Below are 20,877 nucleotides of genomic sequence, written 5' to 3'. Positions count from 1 at the left end.
GCTGCCGTCTCTTGTGACGGACGCGTGGGGTGTTAATACCTTCCCCGTGTGTAAATACAACTCCCGAACCTTTCACTTAAAGTTCGTAGGCTACGTCTTTTCCGGTTTTTCCGATGTTTTCCTCAAATAACCGTTGGTGGCGACTCCGCGCGTATTCCTTTATTGGAAGACGCACACGCGAGCCCCGCGTCGCCCTCCCGCCGAAGGGTAGGTTGCGATAAAGCTGCTCCAATTATCTAATCCAAATTGAATTAGATTTTGACAATGTATATAGAATTCTTATAAGCAATCACAATCAACCTCAGTTTCTACCCCAAAAAAAGAGACTAAGGTACACAACCCTAGGGTCCTTTATGAATAAGAGCCTAAGAGAAACCTACCCTTAGCCCAAACTAGAAAACTTATTCTAGCATGTCTTTGGAAATTCATGCATATGCTAAAAACATGTAAAACACACGAAATTCTAGAGTCAAAGAGAGACACAACTTGATCAATCACATACAAGAACCTTTTCTTGAGTGAATGAGTGTCTTCTTGATCTCACAAGTAATTCACAACTCACTTTTTACCATGAGACCTTTAGAAAAAACAAAGCCTAGAAGTTGTGAGTCACACATTTATTCTAAGCACTTTTTCTTGTTTTTTTTTTTCCTTTTTTCTTAAAAGTGAGAACACGAGGTGGTTATTTATAGAGAAAACAGTTATAACTGTCTGTAATCGATTAAATATCCAATGTAATCAATTATTTCAAAGAAGTAATTGATTATATTATCATTTCAATTGATTAAAGTGTTCTTCCCAACATGTGGAAAACTTTCAAGAACAATGTAATCGATTAAAGTTTTCTTGATCACTTATGGGAACACCTTTAAAAATGAAGTAATCGATTGTGATCAACCTTGTAATCGATTAAAACATAGTGTTTTATGCACTGAAGAAGTTTCTAATTTTAGAAGCAATCTTCATACCCCTACATAAGGATGCATGATGTACATATGAAAAGATAGAAACTAACATGCAACAATCAATACAAATGTCACTCAAAGAGTTAGGCATTTTAAAAAATAAAAACAAAACTTCTTCAAGCTTCAAAGCTTAGTCTTCATGTTGCTCCCCTATCTCTAACATAAACTAACTTGGAGAAGACATAGAAATCACGGTTACCTCGAAGAAACCATGAAGGGAGGATTGGAGGCTTCATTCTTTACCGAATCCTCGAGTTGAGTTTTGAAGATTCCGCTTCGATGAAAGTGTTCCTCCCTGTGCGGTGGTCAGGCGGAAAGTGGCGATGGCTCGTGGCGGTCACTGGTGGTCGTGGGTGGTGGAGGAGTAATTTCTAAAGTTTGGGTGAGAGTTTAGAGAGAGGGGTGAAAAATCATATTTTTCACGCTGAAGAATGTATTTATAATCTGCAGATCTCACTTAGCACATTGATCTTGCTGAGCAAATTATCTCCTGTGTGGAATTGCGCTTAGCGTGCTTGTCTCACTAAGTGAGATGTCCAAAGGTGTTATTTCGCAATCCCAATAGTCAAAACATGCAGACATGGGTTACAAACCTACAATCCAAATTTGAAGGTGGCCCAACGGTTAACAAGTTTGGGATCATGGTTTTGTCGAAATAGGTTTTAGGTCAATCTTGAAATCACACATTTCCAACACAGATAAATCAAACTCCACATAACCTAACATCCACACCAAGAAATCGCCGAAGGATAATTCACACAACACTTCAACTAATCCAAATTAATCAAACAATCAAATAACACAAGAAATACATAAAGCATCTATTTTCAGTTATCGAAATTTTAGGGCATTACAAAGCCTCACTAATTCCAAAACAATAATGTTGATTGCTTGTGTTGGTTTGCCAAGGGATGGGGAATCAAGGAAAATGATTTAGTGTCTATCACCTAAGGGATTAGGGATATAATGCATTAGTGAATTGGGGGTGATCAATATAATGATGTAGAAGTGTGAGGATTTGCAACAAATAGGTGGATTTCGAGTAAAAACTTAGCATCTCAATGTTATTGTTTCAGTCTACAATTATTATCGCGTCAACAAGTAACTTCTTACCTTTCTCTTTTAATTTCTATTATTGAATTTTCAGCACATTAATCTCTCTATAAATATATATCGTTTGTTTTATGTTTTGATTGGTTTTAGTTTAAGGTAGTTCAAAATATAAAAACACAAAAATCCGAAGGGTTTTAATTTGAATATTCATCATTGCAATACTCCCTTGGAAGACGACCTGAGCATTGGTTCAATAATACAATGGGGATTCAATTACAATTGGTCGATGTAAATCCTAATGTAATTAAAACGTTAACAATAACCATATTCTGGTGGTTGATACATTGTACGTGAATCTTGTTTAAGTCTTTTTGTGTCTAGTTGATGAAGCAGGAAGACTCACCCCTTACATTTTTATTCAAGATTAGATGACGAGGGAGGAGCTGACACTCCATCTCAAGGATGAGTGCACTCAGAGGCGGTGGGTACACAATGTGAACAAAAGACTTTGTCTATGTATGCATTCATTCATCTACTTTGTTCTCATGCACAGTTGTACCCTAAGGTTGTACATGTTACTACCTACACATATTTATATATTTCATAATTTAGATTTATGTTATTTCTTTTATTCCACTACAATTATTTGAGAAGTAAGCCTCTAAGCAAAAATGTTTTGTGTTCTTTTCGAAAGTATGAACAAGTCATTTTATTTATTACCAAGTATTGACTTTAGAAAGAAACTAATTAAAAGTTCACTAATATTCTAGTTCACATTTTCTGTGTTAGATGATTGTGAAAATCAAATGGATTAATGAGATTTATAAAATATATAAATGAAATAACAAAGATATAATTACAGTCTTAGAAATTAGGATGTTACATTTAGTGGTATCAAAGCCTAATTAGTCCTACCAAGACTAGGGTTTTGGAACTTACCATAGGTTGTTATGGTTGTATGAACTGTTTTTCTTAAATATTTGACTTCAAAAATGAGTTTTTAGGTGTGAAAATATAGTGTAGCATGTAAAATTTATGAAAAACCAATTCCCGGAACACTTAGAAAATCGAAATTAAGTTTAGGAGGGAAACTTTGAAAAACTAAACAGCAGCTTAATTTTAGATAGGAGACGACTTATCTTAGTAATTTTAAGCTAAAAACTGGTTTTAGAACGTAGAAAAACCTTAGGGAGATATTAGGGAGCACTAAAAATAGTTTCAGACAATTGTTGAAATTGGAAGAATAACTAGTAACATGAAAGCTTTGTAATTTGTACCTTTGGATGAAGTGAGCTTATGATTATTTATTCTAGAGCTGAAGGTCAACTTGTTAGATTATTGTTGAGATAGATTGTAAAACCTAATGAATGTTGTATGTCTTGAATTGTGGTAGTTCTCTGCTAATAGAGCTATTGAGATGCATATAAATAATTTTTGTTATTGTTGAACGATAAAGACTCGCTAAGTGTGAACTTCGACAAATTGTGTATGTGGTGTGGGAATTTACATTCTGCTATATATGTATATTGTTATTCTATTTGTACCCAATGTAGTCTGGGTTCGACCCTCCACAAATTATTTGTTATGATTGTTAGATGGCTATAATTATAGTCGTTATGTTGTTTGATATATTTGTGTGACGAGTGGTTTCTACCGCTTGAGGGGCCAAGATTCATTCCATGAGAGTAGTACGTAGGCCTAAGCCTCATCTCTTTCTCTTGTTTTTTTTTTTGGACGTACGAGATTGTTGATGTACATGGCATGAGGGCTATACACGCAATGCCATGACAAAAGTCAAGAGGATTGAATAGAGAGTAAGGAATCAATGATTCTATTCCATTTGCGAGAAGGTGAGATTGGGTTGAGAAAGTGGATGATGGACAAAGATACACTGGGGTATAGTAGGTGGAGAAGTTCGAAGAACTTAGGGGAACTAGTGAGTAGTGACTACCTGACATTTGGTGAACTCATTTGGTGCAGGGAACTCATAAGCCTCACTTTGCTACTCCTGATGGGCTCCGAGACTATGATTTTTGAGTTGAGAGCTTGGGAATCAATGTATGTTGTATCGTATGTGGCAATTACTCTTAATTGTCATCCACACAATTGTATAAATCCATTAAGACCTAGGAGGCTTGGCGGCAAAGGTTGGACCCTACTATGTGACAAGTGTGCTAGTTATGCACTAAGGATCTCAAGAGTGTGGTTTGCCTAGAAAAAACCACACATAGTGGTTAAGTTGTATTTCCTTGTTTGTGGCATTTTGAGGAGCATAGGACTCACCTTGCAACCATAACTTTCAGGTATCGATGATGTTGACAATGTTGGTGCCCTTGTCAGCCTAACATAGTTCACAAGGGTATAGGTGTGGCCATGTGAGGTAGCATGTACTACATGTTATACATGTTGCACCCAAGTACATGTTGTGCCAATAGAATATCTTGATGCAACACCTGCTACTATAGACTATACTATAACCTGATACATCCCATGGGGATTCACATCTCCTTCATAGTTGCACTACCATGAAGACATTTGCTTGTACTTTGGACTTGAGGAGCCTTCATGTGGCTCCATTTAGAGCTTGTAGGCCTTGGATCTTTTTCATCAATGGAGTCCTTTGCTTCTTGAAGATCAATGGCAGTATAATGGAGAAGAATGAAAGGTGATTGGAGATGCCACTTCAAGGAGAAGATGAGTCAAGAATAAGCTCACCACCATAGGAAATCATGGATAAGAGCTTGAAGCTAAAAGAAGATGAATGGAGGGAGAGGGAGAGAGGGGAACGAAATTTCGAGAGATAGAAGAGGGAGAATCAGGTCTGAACTTTGAAGTCTAATTTCTCAAATGATCAAAGTTAAAAAAATGCACACACAAGACCTCTATTTATAGCCTAAGTGTCACACAAAATTGGAGGGAAATTTGAATTTCTATTCAAATTTCACTTGAATTTGAATTTGAATTTGTGAAGCCAAAATTTCACTAATTGTGATTATTGAATTTCAGGTATGGTTCAGCCCACTAATCCAAGATTCTCGACTAAGTGTGCTTACGTGTCATGAGGCATGTAAAGCATGAAGGACATGCACAAAGTGTGACAATATGATGTGGCAACGGGGTGTAGCAAGCAAATGATCACCACCCCCTTAGGCTGGTCCAAAATTTAATTGGATTAGGCTTCTCCCAATTCAATTAAATTTCTCCCAACACACACATCAAATAGTGAACTTAATGCATTTGAAATTACAAAACTATCCCTGATACAAAAACTAGTCTAAGTACCCTAAATTGTAGAAGCATATGTAATATGAAGTTTTGATGATGCCAACGATGAATGCTATTCAAGTCTGATCCAAGTCAAGAATCAAGAAATTCAAGAAGAACGATGAACTTAGTCCATAGGATGTTAAAAGAATTTATTAGATGATGTTGCACAGGTTTGGCTAAGGAAAATATGTTACAAAGTGTTTTAGTAAAACTCTATTTTAAAAAAAAGATATTTTTCTCTCTGGTAATCGATTACCATAGGATGTAATTGATTACCAGTAGCTAAATGTTTTTTAAAACAATTTACAAATTTTGAATTTTAAAATGTGTAATCGATTACATCCTATGTGGTTCTTGTGTGATCTTCATATTGTAACATATTTTCTTAAAAAGAGCCTTGGCCAAACACTTGCAAAATCTATAAGGATTCTTGTGTGATCTTCATATTGTAATATTCTTCTCTTCAAGAAAGAAAGTATCTTCTTACTCAAAGCAAACATTTGTTGTTTAAGAGACTGTGAGTCTCTTAAGTTGTAAGGATTTTTTAACACAAGGGAAGGGTGTCCCTATGTGGTTCATGATGGAAGCTTGCTTGTGGAGCTTCTATGGAGACTGGATCTTTGAGCTTTGATGAGGTCCTTCAATGGTGATTTTACACCATGGAGATGCAGCGGAAGGCAAAGGAGAAGAGGTCAGGGGAGGCACCATCCACTAGGAATAAGCCAAGGAAGAAGGAGCTTCACCACCAAGAATTGCCTTGGACAAGAAGCTTGAAGAGGATGCTTCAATGGAGGAAAAGAAAGAGAGAAGGGGGGAGCACGAAATTGAAGGAATAAAAGAGGGAGAGAAGTGGAACTTTGAAGTGTATCTCATAAGACTTTCATTCATCAAAGTTACAACAAATGTTACACATGCTTCTATTTATAGACTAGGTAGCTTCCTTGAGAAGCTTTCTTGAGAAAACTTCCTTGAGAAGCTTCTTTGAGAAAACTTCCTTGAGAAGCTAGAACATAGCTACACACTTCCTTGAGAAGCTAGAACATAGCTACACACATCCATGTTGGTGAGTATCAGAGCACCCCCAGAAAAAGCTCTTTTCACCACGAAAGGTCCTTCATAATTTGGGGCCCACTTGCCTCGATTATCTTTAACAGCGTGGGACATCTTGTTCAACACGAGGTCCCCCTCGTTGAACTTGCGCGGGCGTACCTTCTTGTCGAATGCGTTCTTTATCCTTCTTTGATACAAACGCCCATGGCTCATGGCAGCCAAACGCTTACCTTCAATAAGGTTAAGTTGGTCGTAGCGCACTTGAGCCCATTCTGACTCTTCTAGGCCTGACTCCGCCATTATCCTCTGAGAAGGAACCTCTACCTCAAATGGGAGTACTGCCTCCATCCCATAAACCAAGGAATACGGCATTGCCCCAGTAGAAGTTCGCACCGAGGTTCTGTATCCGTGTAGGGCGAAAGGCAACATCTCATGCCAATCTTTGTATGACACTGTCATCTTTTGAACAATCTTCTTAATATTCTTATTCGCAGCCTCCACAACCCCATTCATCTTTGGCCGATAAGGGGTAGAGTTATGATGCTGGATCTTGAAGTCTTCGCACATCTCCTACATCATCTTATTGTTCAGATTGGTGCCATTGTCAGTAATGATCTTCCTGGGGAGTCCGTATTGACAAATCAACTCTTTCTTTATGAATCTAACTACCACATTCCTTGTGACGTTAGTATAAAAGGCTGCTTCGACCCATTTGGTGAAGTAATCTATCGCCACAAGAATGAAGCGGTGACCATTTGACACTTTGGGTTCTATGGCCCCAATGACATCTATTCCCCACATAGAAAAAGGCCAAGGGGCGGACATAACATTCAGAGGATGTGGCGGAACATTGACGTTGTCCACGTATGCCTGACATTTATGACATTTCCTGACATGAGTGCAGCAATCGCTTTCCATGGTGAGCCAATAATAGCCGGCCCTGAGGATTTTTCTGGCCATAGCATGCCCATTGGCATGTGTCCCAAAGGAACCTTCGTGGATCTCCTCAATCATGAAGTTCGCCTCTTTAGCATCTACGCATCGTAGGAGGGTCATGTCATGGTTTCGTTTGTAAAGGATAGTACCACTTACAAAGAAACCAGTTACCAATCTCCTCAACGTCCTTTTGTCATTGTCAGAAATCCCCGGTGGGTATTCTTTGTTCTCGACATACTGCTTGATGTCGAAATACCAACTGTTTCCCATCCTGCTCTTCCTCTATTGCATAACAATATGCCGGCCTGCCTTGAGATTTGAATTCGATGTACGGCAGATCCCCGTGTGGGGCAAGTTGAAACATGGATGCCAGGGTGGCTAGTGCATCAGCCATTTGATTCTCTTCCCGAGGTATGTGGTGGAAGGAAATATCATCAAAGTACTTGGCTAACCTCAAGATGTGAGTTTGATAGGGTATCAACTTCGAATCCCTAGTTTCCCATTCTCCTTTCAACTGGCGTATGACCAAAGCTGAGTCTCCATACACCTTGAGTAGTTTTACATCAAAATCAATGGCCGCCTGAACCCCGAGGGCACATGCTTCGTACTCGGCCATATTGTTGGTACAATCAAAACCTAGCCTAGCCATGAAAGGAATACACTGATCATCCGGGGATACAAGGGCTGCCCCTACTCCGTGGCCCAAAGCATTTGATGCCCCATCGAAGCAAACAATCCATTTGTCTAGGTCCTCATGCGTCCGCTTCTCTTCAAACAGGGCCATGATATCTTCATCAGGGAACTTGGGGTGCATCGGCCGATAATCCTGGAGGGGTTGCTGGGCCAAATAATCTGCTAAGGCACTTCCCTTTACCGCCTTTTGGGTGACGTAAACGATATCGAATTCAGACAATAGTATCTGCCACCTGGCGATTCGTCCCGTGAGGGCCGGTTTTTCAAAGATGTATTTTACGGGATCCATTTTGGAAATAAGCCACGTGGTATGGATGAGCATGTACTGCCTGAGCCGATGTGATGCCCATACCAGAGCACAACATGTCCTTTCCAACATTGAGTAATTCATCTCACATGCGGTAAACTTCTTGCTCAAATAGTAGATGGCTTGCTCCTTTTTTCCAGAATCATCATGCTGACCCAACACACACCCCATAGACTCGTCCAAAACGGTCATGTACAGGAAAATAGGTCTTCCTGTTACGGGTGGCATGAGCACCGGGGGATTTGCGAGACTCTGTTTGATCTTTTCGAAGGCCTCTTGGCAGTCACCGTTCCACAAGACCGCCTGGTTCTTACGTAACAGCTTAAAAATGGGTTCACAGGTAGGGGTGAGTTGCGAGATAAATCTTGCGATATAATTCAACCTGCCCAAAAATCCCCGGACCTGCTTCTCGGTGCGTGGTTCCGGCATTTCAAGGATAGCCTTCACTTTCTCGGGATCTATCTCTATCCGTTTCTGACTTACGATAAATCCTAGCAGCTTCCCCGACTTCACCCCAAAGGTGCACTTGGTTGGGTTCAGTTTTAATTGGTATTTCCGCAACCTTCCAAACAGCTTACGCAGATTGACAAGGTGTTCATCCTCAGTCCGAGACTTGGCAATCATGTCATCTACGTAGACCTCTATTTCCTTATGCATCATGTCATGGAACAATGCCACCATGGCACGTTGATAGGTTGCCCAAGCGTTTTTCAACCCGAAGGCCATCACTTTATAGCAGAATGTCCCCCATAGGGTGACGAAAGTGGTCTTCTCTACATCTTCGGGTGCCATCTTTATTTGATTATACCCCGAGAAACCATCCATAAATGAGAAAAGGGCGAATTTGGCTGTATTATCTACCAATATGTCAATGTGTGGGAGAGGAAAATTGTCTTTTGGACTAGCCCGGTTCAAGTCCCGATAGTCTACACACATTCGAACCTTGCCGTCCTTTTTCGGGACTGGGACAATGTTGGCCACCCACTCCGGGTACCGCGCCACAGCTAAGAAACCTGCATCAAACTGCTTCCTTACTTCTTCTTTAATTTTTAATGACATCTCGGGTTTCATTCTTCGTAACTTTTGCTTAACCGGGGAAGATCCAGGATTCAACGGCAACTTATGCTGCACAATGTCAGAATCCAGACCGGGCATGTCTTGATACGACCACGCAAAGACATCTTGATACTCTCAAGAAGGATTATCAAGCCTTGGCGGATAGGCGCGGTCATACCGGTTCCTACCTTTACCTCTTTCTTTTCCTCCGGGGTCCCCAAGTTTACCAATTTGGTTTCTTCTTGGTGAGGCTTCATTTCACGTTCTTCCTGAGCGACCAGCATCTCCAACTCTGGTGACAGGATGTCCTCTTCCTCTTCCTCGTTTATCGTTTGGCTTATATCTCGATCGAAATCGATTGTCAAACCCTCGTTGTTAGGATCCTCAACGAATCGACCCTCATATCTATACCAAACAAGGCAAAAGAAACAAAAACATGCAAAATTATATGAGAAAGGGTGGTACTGCAAGAACGGATGAAACAAGATCTCTTTGTTTATTTAATAAGGTAGGTTTCACAAAACAAAAGAGAAAGGAAATCTATAGGCTCTAATTACATTGAATCAGCGGTATAGACTTCTGACTGGCTTATCACACGCCAGTTCCCCACTTGGGAATTGGGGTGGCATGGTTGCACAAAACTTGGTGGGTCTTGAGGGAACTCCTCTTCTATTGCAGCCACCTCCTCCTCGGACACCATTCCAACGCTGGTGAAACACTGGCTAATACGGTCGGGCCATACCCTATCCGCCCAAAATCTTGATGGCACGTTCCTCCTCCCCGGCCTCCCGGGTTCGTACCCTAATCCATATTTGTATGGATTTCCCTTGATATCGACCGCGTCGGCATTCCCGAGGCAGTCTTTGCCTAGACCCATTCCAGGCTCAAATCCATTCCTGAGCATAACACGCGCCACCATTATGGCCGCGTTGGAGAGAGAAGGTAGCGACGGACTTGGTTCCACCGAGGCGCAGCTCACCACCTCAAAGGATTGGAAAGCCGTTTCCAATGATTCTTCCGCCGCTTCTACGTATGGTGCGGAGGAAGGGCAGCTCACTAACATGTCCTCTTCACCCGACACTATCACTAAAAGTCCACCCACTGCGAACTTCAATTTCTGGTGAAGCGTTGAAGGGACCACTCCCAGGGCATGAATCCACGGTCTTCCCAAGAGGCAGCTACAGGCAGGATTTATATCCATTACTTGAAACACCACATTGCAAGTGTGGGGACCTATCTGAATGGGAATGTCGATTTCCCCCATTACTTCCCGCCGAGTACCATCAAAGGCCCGCACCACCATCGAGCTCGGTTTTAAACGTGACGCACTAAAAGGAAGGTTTTCCAAAGTGGTCTTCGGCATTACATTTAAACTCGATCCGTTGTCGATAAGTACCTTTGCGACAACGTGGTCCATACATCTCACCGACACATGTAGAGCCTTGTTGTATCCTCTCCCCTCAACGGGAATCTCTTCTTCCGCAAACGCGATGTAGTTGTTGGTGGTTATATGATTAACGATGCCTTCGAAACCCTCCACCGAGATATCATGTGCTACATGGGCATCGTTAAGAACCTTCATCAACAGCGCACGATGAGGCTCGGAGTTTATGAGTAGTTCAAGCAAGGAGATCCTTGCTGGAGTTTTATTCAGTTGCTCGACCACCTTAAACTCGCTTTGTTGGATGAGGCGGAGGAACTCATGGGCCTCTTCCAAAGTCACTGTTTTTCCTTGAAGTCCCTCTTTCTTTTCGGCTCCTCCTGCCACGGGAGGATCTACTTCTTTCGAGGGGGTGGCTATATCTGTGGGCTTTTGGACCATGGGCGTCTTCCCTTTAGAGGGCAATTCCGCCGGGTGAGGGGAAGCGAACACCCGACCAGTGCGGGTTATGCCACTGGGGCCAGTGATGTTGGTTACCTTAGCTGATAGGGAGTCAACTTCGGTTGCAACTCTTTCGCTGGACGCGGGAGGGGTATACTTCCACGGAACGGCCTTATCACTTTGATATGCAAATGGCGTTGGCTTGGGCGCCGCCCGCAGGTATATGGGTGTGGAGCCGGTCCCTTTTCTAGTAAAACATATCACTAGGGCCTTGGGGGTTAGAGGAACCTTCTTCTCTTCTGACGGCATGCAAATTTGTGGTTCTTCCTTCCCTCCTATGAACACTTCAAGCTGCCCGCAATCCATGAGCCGCTGAAGCAATTCTTCCACCACGGGACAGGTTTCCATGTCATGCGACTCCCCGAGGTGAAACAAACATTCATCCCTTTCATCTCCACCTCGGGAGACCATGCACGTCGCTTGCAGTGATTGATAGATGAAGCATCTAGAAGTAGCCACGTCTCCTAACCTCTTTGTCCGTGATGGCCCGTCCTCTTCGACGGCGTTCACGCTAGCACTTCCATGACTAGCTAGCGGGTTGGTTTTAACATTTGGGCCTTCTTCCTGAAACGCTAGCCAGCCGGCACTAATCAGATGCTGCACTTTATACTTGAACGGGATGCAGGAGTCAATATTGTGTCCAAGAACTCCACTATGGTACACACACTTGGCACCCGGATCATACCACTTGGGGTAGGGTGGCTGGAGAACCTTCCCGGGTATGGCCACCACCAAGTGATTCTCCAATAATGAAGGCCATAACTCGGAATATGCCATGGGAATAGGAGGGAAGTTGTCTTTCAGGTGCTGTGCATATCTATAGGTCGCGCCGGGGGCTGTATTATTAATTGGCCGGGGTGCGGCTGGAGCTGTGCGTTGGGCCGGCGCTCTTTCTGCTGCGGGTGGTCCTTTTACTTGAGTCGGGAGGGAATTCCCGGCTCGGATTAAAAAATTTGGGGGATTGGGCTGATATGAGCTTTGGATATTTTAGGGTGCTTTCATCCATGTTGGGGCAGTAGTGACCGCGTGGGCGTCTCCTTCCTTTTTCCTCGCGCCCACTGCCGGGGCTCTTCTGTTGTTGTTGGGGGCCATATTGGCAGCATATTCAAACTTGCCTTTTCGTAGCCCAGATTCAATCCTTTCTCTGGCGAAGTCGAGATCCGCAAAGTTAGCTGGCATGTAGCCTATCAGCTTTTCATAGTAGAACGTGGGTAACGTATCTACCATAATTGTGATCATCTCCCTTTCCGTCATGGGCGGTACGACTTGGGCTGCGAGATCTCTCCATCTCTGGGCATATTCCTTAATGGACTCATGCTCTCGTTTAGTCATACCCTGAAGTTGGTTCCGATCGGGAGCCATGTCCGTATTGTACTGGTACTGCCTAATGAAGGCAGTTGCCAAGTCCTTCCATGATCGGATCTGGGAAGCTTCCAGATTGGTATACCATGCTACAGCTGCCCCGGCCAAGCTGTCTTGAAAGAAATGGACCAACAACTTTTCGTCCGCAGAATACGCCCCCATCTTCCGGCAATACATCCGGAGATGGCCCTTTGGACATGTCGTCCCTTTGTACTTATCAAAGTTTGGTACTTTGAACTTGGGAGGGATGATGATGTTGGGCACAAGACATAAATCTGCCAAATCCGAGAATGGGTAATTACCGAGGCCCTCGACTGCTCTTAACCTCTCTTCAAGCACCTCAATCTTTCCCTTATCTTCCGCAAAGGGAATAGATTCTTTCACGGGTGTGGGTGAGGCCGGGGTATGGCGGACTATGTTCGGCTGGGGTAGTTCATGCGGGGATGGATCTTTGAGGTGGAGCAGGGGGCCAAGATGGGTATCTCCTTCCCCATCGTCTTGCCCGGGATAGTCTTCATAAGGTGGGAGTTGCCCCTCAAAAGTAGGGGCTTGGCTTAACTCTTCCGGGGTGGCACGGGGGGTGAAGTCCGGAGGCAGGCCATAAGGATAAGCTTACGGACTATACCTTCGACCGAACACGGTCGTGTTTCTGTCTAGGCCAGGATTCAAGGCGGGCTGCAGCACCGGCTCCGCTTCCCTAACTGTACTGTAGGCGGTTGCGGTGGCTTTATCCTCTATGGTTTTCTGGAGTTTTAACATGACCTCCGAGATGGAAGCCATTTGATCTTTTAAGGCCGATAGATCGGCCTTCATCTGTTTCTGCATGCTCTCTTCATTATCCATTTTTCTGGATCGAGTGTTGTAGGGGTGCCTTGGTTTTTTCTTACTTATGATGAAATTCCTAAAGAAATAAACAACGGTGAGTATGCCACCAAAACATGAGTATACAAATGGATGATCGAAGCACTTGGATCCACCCCAAGATTTTTAGATAACGTAATGAGTCCAGAACTTCTTATTTTATATAAAGAACAAAGCTTTCATCTAGCCAAGATTATACAAAGGTGTTACAAAAGAACCTAACGATTCCTAATTATATGGGCCATCAAATCTATCATGTGTTGACAGTAATTGATTAGCCCATGAATCTCCTCGGGGGCAGTACCCACTTCAGCCATGGCTTTTGCTTTGGCTAATAGACGCGGGAGGTCTTGACTTCCATTCAAGGTCAAGGAGAATCTATCCATCCACATAGTCGCTTCTTGATGCAGCACATCAATCACCCTCCCTCTTGCTTCTTTTTCGGCATACATTTGTGCAAAATCCTCCACTAGCTTTTGTTCATGGGCCATGGACTGGTTCAATTCTTCCTTGTATTGCCCTATGATGGCTAGCATGCTTTGCTCCGTGGCTTCCAGGTGTTGAGCCAAACCTCTTTTGGACCTCGCGCAAGCAACTAACTCTTCTTTTAAGATCATGCCATGCACCCGTGACCGATCTCTCTCCTCTCTTCGGAGCTTGAGCTCATTGTTGCTACCCCACAATGCTCCTCGGAATTTTTCTCGGCCATGTTCCTCCTTGCGGGCCCTTTTGGTTTCTTGTTCAAGAGCTCTTGCAGTGGCCGTGTTTTCCTCTTGTAACTCGGTGCACTCCTTCCGGATGTGTGTAACAGCTGATTTGAACTTCTCCTTGGCGAGTCTCGCCTTCCCTAGCTCTAACTTTAGAGCTCAGACTTCTTCATCTTCCTCCGGAGCTTCGAATTTCTCCTCATCGACAACTTTCAATTTGGAGAGCCAACCTAAGCCCCGCGTGTGAATTCTTAGCCACCCATGATAACCTCCAATGACGCCATTTCGGATGCCCCTAAGCTCCTTGTCTTTCCTCAACGGACTCCTCCACACCTTGTGGATTCTTTGTATAACCTTGAGACCTTGCGCGCCTAGATCCCTCACAAGGAAAGGCGAGAGACTTTCTTCGGTTGGCGCTCCCCTCATGGGATACCCTAGCTGTCTTATGGCGAGTGCGTGATTATAATTAATACAACCCCTAGTCCCTATCAATGGAACATTAGGATAGTCCCCACACAAGAAAAGAACTCCTCCCTTGCCTTCCTTCCAACGAGGAAACCAATTGATCGTGCTGCCCCCTATCCCAGCCAAATGTTGGTCCCAAACGACTCTCCCTTTTTTGGCGCACGAGCGATAGCTTTGAAGCGAACACGGGTGTCTCGTGTCTTGTCGGAACAGGTGTGAAATCAACCATACACAGAGAGCGGGTAAACAACAGACAATCCGTGCACTATTTTTCTCGCACCTCCGGTCAAAGGTGTCGAACAAATCTGCCAAGATAGCCACCACTGGACTTTCCTTGCTATGGTGATATGCGAGGAAAGCATCAATGGCGGCTAAGTCTACCAAGCCGTCAACGTTCGGAAAGAGGACAACCCCAAAAATCAGCAAAGCTAAAACATCCGCAAACGGGCCCCACTTCTCTTGGCTTGCCATATCCCTTGCCTTGTCTTCCAAGTATTTCCGAGGCAGGCCCACTATGCCGTTCCGAATTTGCTTTATGCGATCCAACTCTTTTTGCTGGATCTCCAATCACAGCCGCAACCTTGCTCAAGGAAGGAAGAAAGCCGGAGAAAAGATATGGTTTTCTCCCCCCCGAGAGGGCATCCTAATATCTCTTCAAACTCCTCAATAGTTGGCGCCATTTGGAAGTCCCCAAACGTGAAACACCTCAACGGCTGGTCGTAGTATTGGGCGAGGGATACGATGGCTTCCGTAAATACCTACGCTACGGTCAAATCTAGAATCTTCCCGTAAACTTTGCGGAAGGCTTGCCTTTGGAGGGGTCCCATCAATCGTCCCAATTCCTTGAGGCTAGTGACATCCAGACCTTTAACCTTGACTTGATAAAACCTTTTGCCGTTTTGATTTGTCCCCATCATTTTACCTAAAAAGGAGTGGATTAAGACTCCGACATGAATGATGCAATGCGTATGCATGAAACGGAAAGAAAACAACACAAAGGGGTAATTCACACATACGAGACCGCAGAGATCCAATTTTAATGCTACGTTTTGGGCATGACGGCGCCTCAACGTAGCATTAAAAAGGTTACGTATTACTCCAAAGAAACCAAACATCACTAGCAAAATATAAAATAGTACTATTTACCAAAAATGCATGAGAACGAATGGCACGGAGCGTGTTTGCTCTTTGCCCCTATTTGGGAACCTAGGACAATATCTAGGGGTCCCTAATAACTACTCCCCAACAATTCATAACTCACACGGCTGTTTTCTAGAGGTATCATCACTCAAGATAATAATGTTGTGGCGGTATGGAATACCAGCGATAACACATTATAAAGAGAGAAAGCTCTAGACGAGGTTTCACTATTATCAAGCAAGTCGGAGACCTAGCATGATGATAGATTCACCTCCACTCCTTAAATTCCCATGAACCCGGGTGTAGGGCCCCTTTTTTACTCAAACCCGTGGGTGCTTAGAATGCAGTGTAAAGAATGCGAAATAGACAACAGTTTATTTACATTTTACACAATTCAACAAATGCACACACGAAGTTTCACAATTCCACAATTCCTAAAATAGGCCTAACTCACAAAAGATCCCCAGTGGAGTCGCCAACTGTCGCAACGTGCCCTTCGCGGGCGAGCGAGGGCGAGGCTCACGGGTGCGCTTTCCAAAGGAGGAAAGATGCGCGGAGTCGCCACCAACGTTTATTTGTGGAAAACGTCGGAAAAACCGAAGGAAACCGGTCAAAATGAAAATTCTAAGTTCGGGAGTTGTATTTACGCTTGAGGAAGGTATTAGCACCTCTCACGTTTGTCTCAAAGGACAACAACCTATTTTTTAGAATTGTGGAATTGTGTTATCTTAACTTTTATTTCTTTTTATTTTTTGAGGTCGACAAAAGCGGGGCTTTTGCTCCTACGTACCCTCCTTTGGAGAGGAAATCAGACCTACGTAGTTCTTTCTTATGCGTGAATCAAGTGATTCTTTTTTACTTTGAAAGGTGATCATTTTAAGGCGTTGGACTTTAAGAATGATCCATTTTACTTGGAAAGAAACTGAAATGATAAACTTCCAAAATCCTATTTTTTTTTACGAGCTTGACAAGGCGAGTTGATTTTAGCCTTAGTTTCACTTTAGTTATTGGCCAATTCAATTAAGAATGAGAAATCCCAAAGAGAAAACGTTCGATTGATTTTTCGCTTTTATTTTACTAAAAGGTATTTTTTTATTATTATATTATTATTTTACCTCTTTTTTGATTTCTAACATGGTTATGGCACGACCGAACGGTCGGAACTCATTTTAACCAAAATTAACGGATGATGCAATTCAAACGATCGGTGGAAATTTATTTTATTTTTAGATTAAGCGAGAAATGACTTAAATAAATGGCTTAAGCACGTCAAAAGGGGGTATGAAAAGTAAATGAAAACGAGAATAAAAATACATGAAACAAAATGTGGACCACCACGGGTACATAGAATGAATTGAAAAGCTTGGTTTGAGGTACTTACCCGTTGAAGACTGAAGAAAACGAAGAACGAACGATGAATCTTTGAAGAACGGTCGAGAATCTTCGCGTAATTACTCACGGAAACGTTACGGAAGCGCCTCGGCTTGGATTTTCTTCACGGAACTAATTTTCCTCAGCAAATTCGAAAGAGAGAGAAATGCCTAAGGGGCTGAACCATTTTCTTCTTCACTTCTTCCCGTATTTATAGCAAAATAGGGGAGAAGCTGGCCGCCCAGCTCGCCCAGGCGAGCAAGGTTGCTTCCTCCAGAAGCAACAGCCTTCTGGAGGAATCTTCTGGAGGGCCCAAGTGGGCCTGGTTGCTATTTACACCCCCATTTTTACTAAATACACCCTCTTCTATTTTTTTGGTGATTCTTTTTCCGTAACGTTACGAAACTTTACGAATTTTGTAACGATACCTATTTTCCTTCCGCAAGGTTACGAATCCTTACGGATTATGTATTTACTCTTTTTTAGCTTTCGAAGAAGTTATGGAAACTCACGGATTGCGCAAAAACACCTCTTTTCGATTTCCGCCATATTACGAAATTTCACGAATCACGCAAGCCTGCTTCCTTTCGATTTCTGAGACGTCTCGGGACTTCATTTATTGCACGTCATCAAGTAATAATCCCCGGACGAAATTAGGGTATGACACACTCAACACATTTATCATACCACTGATCTTAGGGATTTGGTGCCTAATAATACCTATTTTGGGCACCCATAAAGCACAATGATTTAGGATCTTACGAACCAAACCCTTATCTAACAACTCCTTTACTTGAGGAATAACCTAAAGAGGTGTGGCAGTGCTAACAAGTGTTCTTTTACAAAGGAGAAGATGTGGAGGTTGTCTAAGAATGGAAGTTTTTTTTTGTTTCTTTATTGCAAAATGACTTTGCTTCTTAGCTAACTTCTCGGAGGAGACACTTACCTCCTTACACTTCTCCTAAACCATTAAAGGTTGTTCTTCTTTTCTTTTTCTATTCTTTTCTTCATCCCGTTTGAGTCTTATTTGTATTGGATCCCCAGCCACTTGTGAAGGTGTCAAGGGAACAAGTTTGAACCTTTTGCTTCCATGGGTGAGGGTTATTTCATTGTGAGACCATTGTGGATTGCTTTCTTGTCAAATTTACATGGTCTACTTAACCAAATGTGCCCTGCTTCCATAGGAATTATATCACATAAAACTTCATCACAATAATCTCCTATAGAAAATGGTATCTTTACTTGTTGATTGACTATCATTTCCCCTTGCTCATTGAGCCATTGAAGCTTGTAAGGATTTGGGTGGGAAATGATAGTGAGACTCAACTTGGATACCAAGCTTGTGCTTCAACAATTGCAACAAGACCCACTATCCATAATGAGAGAACAATTTTTTTTTAAAACCTTGCATCTCGTATGAAATATGTTCTCTCTTTAGGTTTGGGTTAGGTCAGCGGATTTACTCCCAAGGAGCCTTCTCACCATTAGAAGATCACCTTCTTCATAGGGTAAACCTCTTCAATATGCTCATCACCCATGGCTTCACCTTCATTTCCACTTGAGGAAGGAGAAGAAGTAGCCTCCTCTTGGCTACTATAGATGTCTTGACCCCTCATAATCATGGTTTTCTTTGTGGGGGTATTGAGAAGCAATGTGGCCTTTCCCAATACATTTAAAGCACTTAATGTTACTAGTTCTATCTTATGAACTAGCCTTTGGAGTGATTTCCTCTATGCATTTACCCTTATCATCCTTTGGCTTAGAAGGTGGTACTCCTTGTCTCTTACTTCCATATTTAAACTACTTAGGAACCTAGCAATGCTTGTTTTTTCCTCCTCCCTAAGTGATGCAATCCTACCCCCCAAGGGCATTGGATAGAAGACTTCCAGAAGATTGGACCAGAGGTGCAAGAGAAGGCCCTAGGGTTCTCATGAGTCTTATGAGATTTCGGGCCTATGGGCTAAGTATGAGCCCACTTATCTTTGTACATATTAGATTAAGATTTCAAGTGAATAGGCATTTTGGTCCTTGACTTTGGACCCATTTTGCAAATTAGTTCCTATCTTTTTGAAATGTAAAAAATAGTCCATATCTTTGCATAAGTGTTGCAAAATAGTCCTTGTTGTTAAATTTGAAAGTAACGTCGTTAGTGAGGTGCATTGTTGGCAATTTTAGTGCCACGTAGACTATCCAAAGGTGGTTTTTATAGTGGGGGACCCAACCAGCCGTAGTAGAAATCACTCTCTCATTCTCCGACACCCAGAAGTTCCAAACGACGTTGTGTGTTGTTGTTGCGACATTCTTTCAGTCTCTTCTTCTTCTCATACATTCAAAGGTGGAGCCATTGAAGACGCTGGTGGGGAGGGAGCTAGCAATTGCAATGGGGTCCAATAATCGTGGCAACTCGAAGGAGTTTCTAGAACTCATAAAGTCCATCGGCGAGTCCCAATCCACGGCCGAGGAGGACTGCATCGTCCTCTGCGAGATCAAAACCCTAAAACGCTGCATCAACGACGTCGACACTTCGAAACGCAAGATCGAAACCCGTTCTAGTGTTTATTCACAATGAGAAGCCCATAGCAAAGTCTCATGTGATTGTTGAATACATTGATGAGACATGGAAGAACAACCCCATCTTGCCTTCTGATCCTTACCAAAGAGCCTTGGCTCATTTCTGGTCCAAATTCATTGATGATAAGGTAATTCAACTTTTCTTCTTTCCTTGTTTTGTTCTTATTTGTCCCCAAAACATCACCTTTCATGACATCTATATGTATGTTGGAATCAGCTAGAGAAACATTACAAAAAATTGAATAAATTCTATTCATTAATTGTCTAAAATCGTATTAATTGGGGTGGGGTATTATATATGTTTCATAGTTGGTTGTATAGAAATATCAACAACACAATTTTTAACATGCCTTTTTTTAATCATTTTCTATTATTAATTAAAATTTATTTAAAATAACGAGTTTAAGTGAATCACACTTTTAAATCTTTCCTAATCTTGTAATTTTTAATCAACTTTATTCAATAGTATAGTTGTTAGAAAGAGTGTAGAGATTGTTTTGCTAGCAGTTAGCACTACTTTTTATGCTATATATATAACACAGATAAGTTTGTCCTAATTATAATATAAATTAAGCACTAATAAATACTGTGATTTATGAAATAGGTTTTTGGTGCTGCATGAAAAGCTGTTTTCATAGCTGATGAGAAAGAGCATGAGAAGAATGTTGAGGAAGTAATTGAGGCTCTGCAGTTTCTTGAATGAGATGAAGGACAAGAAGTTCTTTGGAGGAGAGGAGATTGGGTTGGTAGATATTGTTGTTGTCTACACAGCATTTTGGGTCCCTGTGGTTCAAGAAATTGCAGGGTTGGAGTTATTCACAAGTGAGAAATTTCCTAAGCTCCACAATTGGAGCCAAGAATTTTTGAACCATCCAATTGTCAAAGAAAGTCTGCCCCCTAGAGATCTTGTTTTCACCTTTTTCAAGGGTCTCTATGAAAGCCTTTTTGGTTCAAAATAGATTTGATGATGCAGTGTGAGACTTAGTATTTCTAAGAATTATATGTTTATTAAAGGCTTCTATGAAAGCCTCACTACTTTAAAATAGATTCATGTATGTGAGATTCAGAATCTCTGGGGAAAATTGTGTATGGTGTGGACTACTTGTTTTGTTTGTCATTGAGCTATATTGTTGTTAATTAGGATTTTGTTTCAAAATGATGCTTATAAGTTGTAATCTAGGATTTCTCTCC

At 42.3% G+C, this 20,877-nt stretch overlaps 1 pseudogene; it reads left to right on the top strand.

Annotated features, from left to right (window-relative positions):
- The first annotated feature begins 19,495 nt into the window (after positions 1–19,495).
- LOC100810947 (probable glutathione S-transferase) lies at positions 19,496–20,661 on the top strand (annotated as a pseudogene).
- Positions 20,662–20,877: the final 216 nt, after the last annotated feature.

Source organism: Glycine max, chromosome 13 (assembly GCF_000004515.6).
Source record: "Glycine max cultivar Williams 82 chromosome 13, Glycine_max_v4.0, whole genome shotgun sequence".
Taxonomy (NCBI): domain Eukaryota; kingdom Viridiplantae; phylum Streptophyta; class Magnoliopsida; order Fabales; family Fabaceae; genus Glycine; species Glycine max.
The sequence above is the reverse complement of the archived record's forward strand: the minus strand, read 5'-3'. Positions and strand labels throughout refer to the sequence as shown.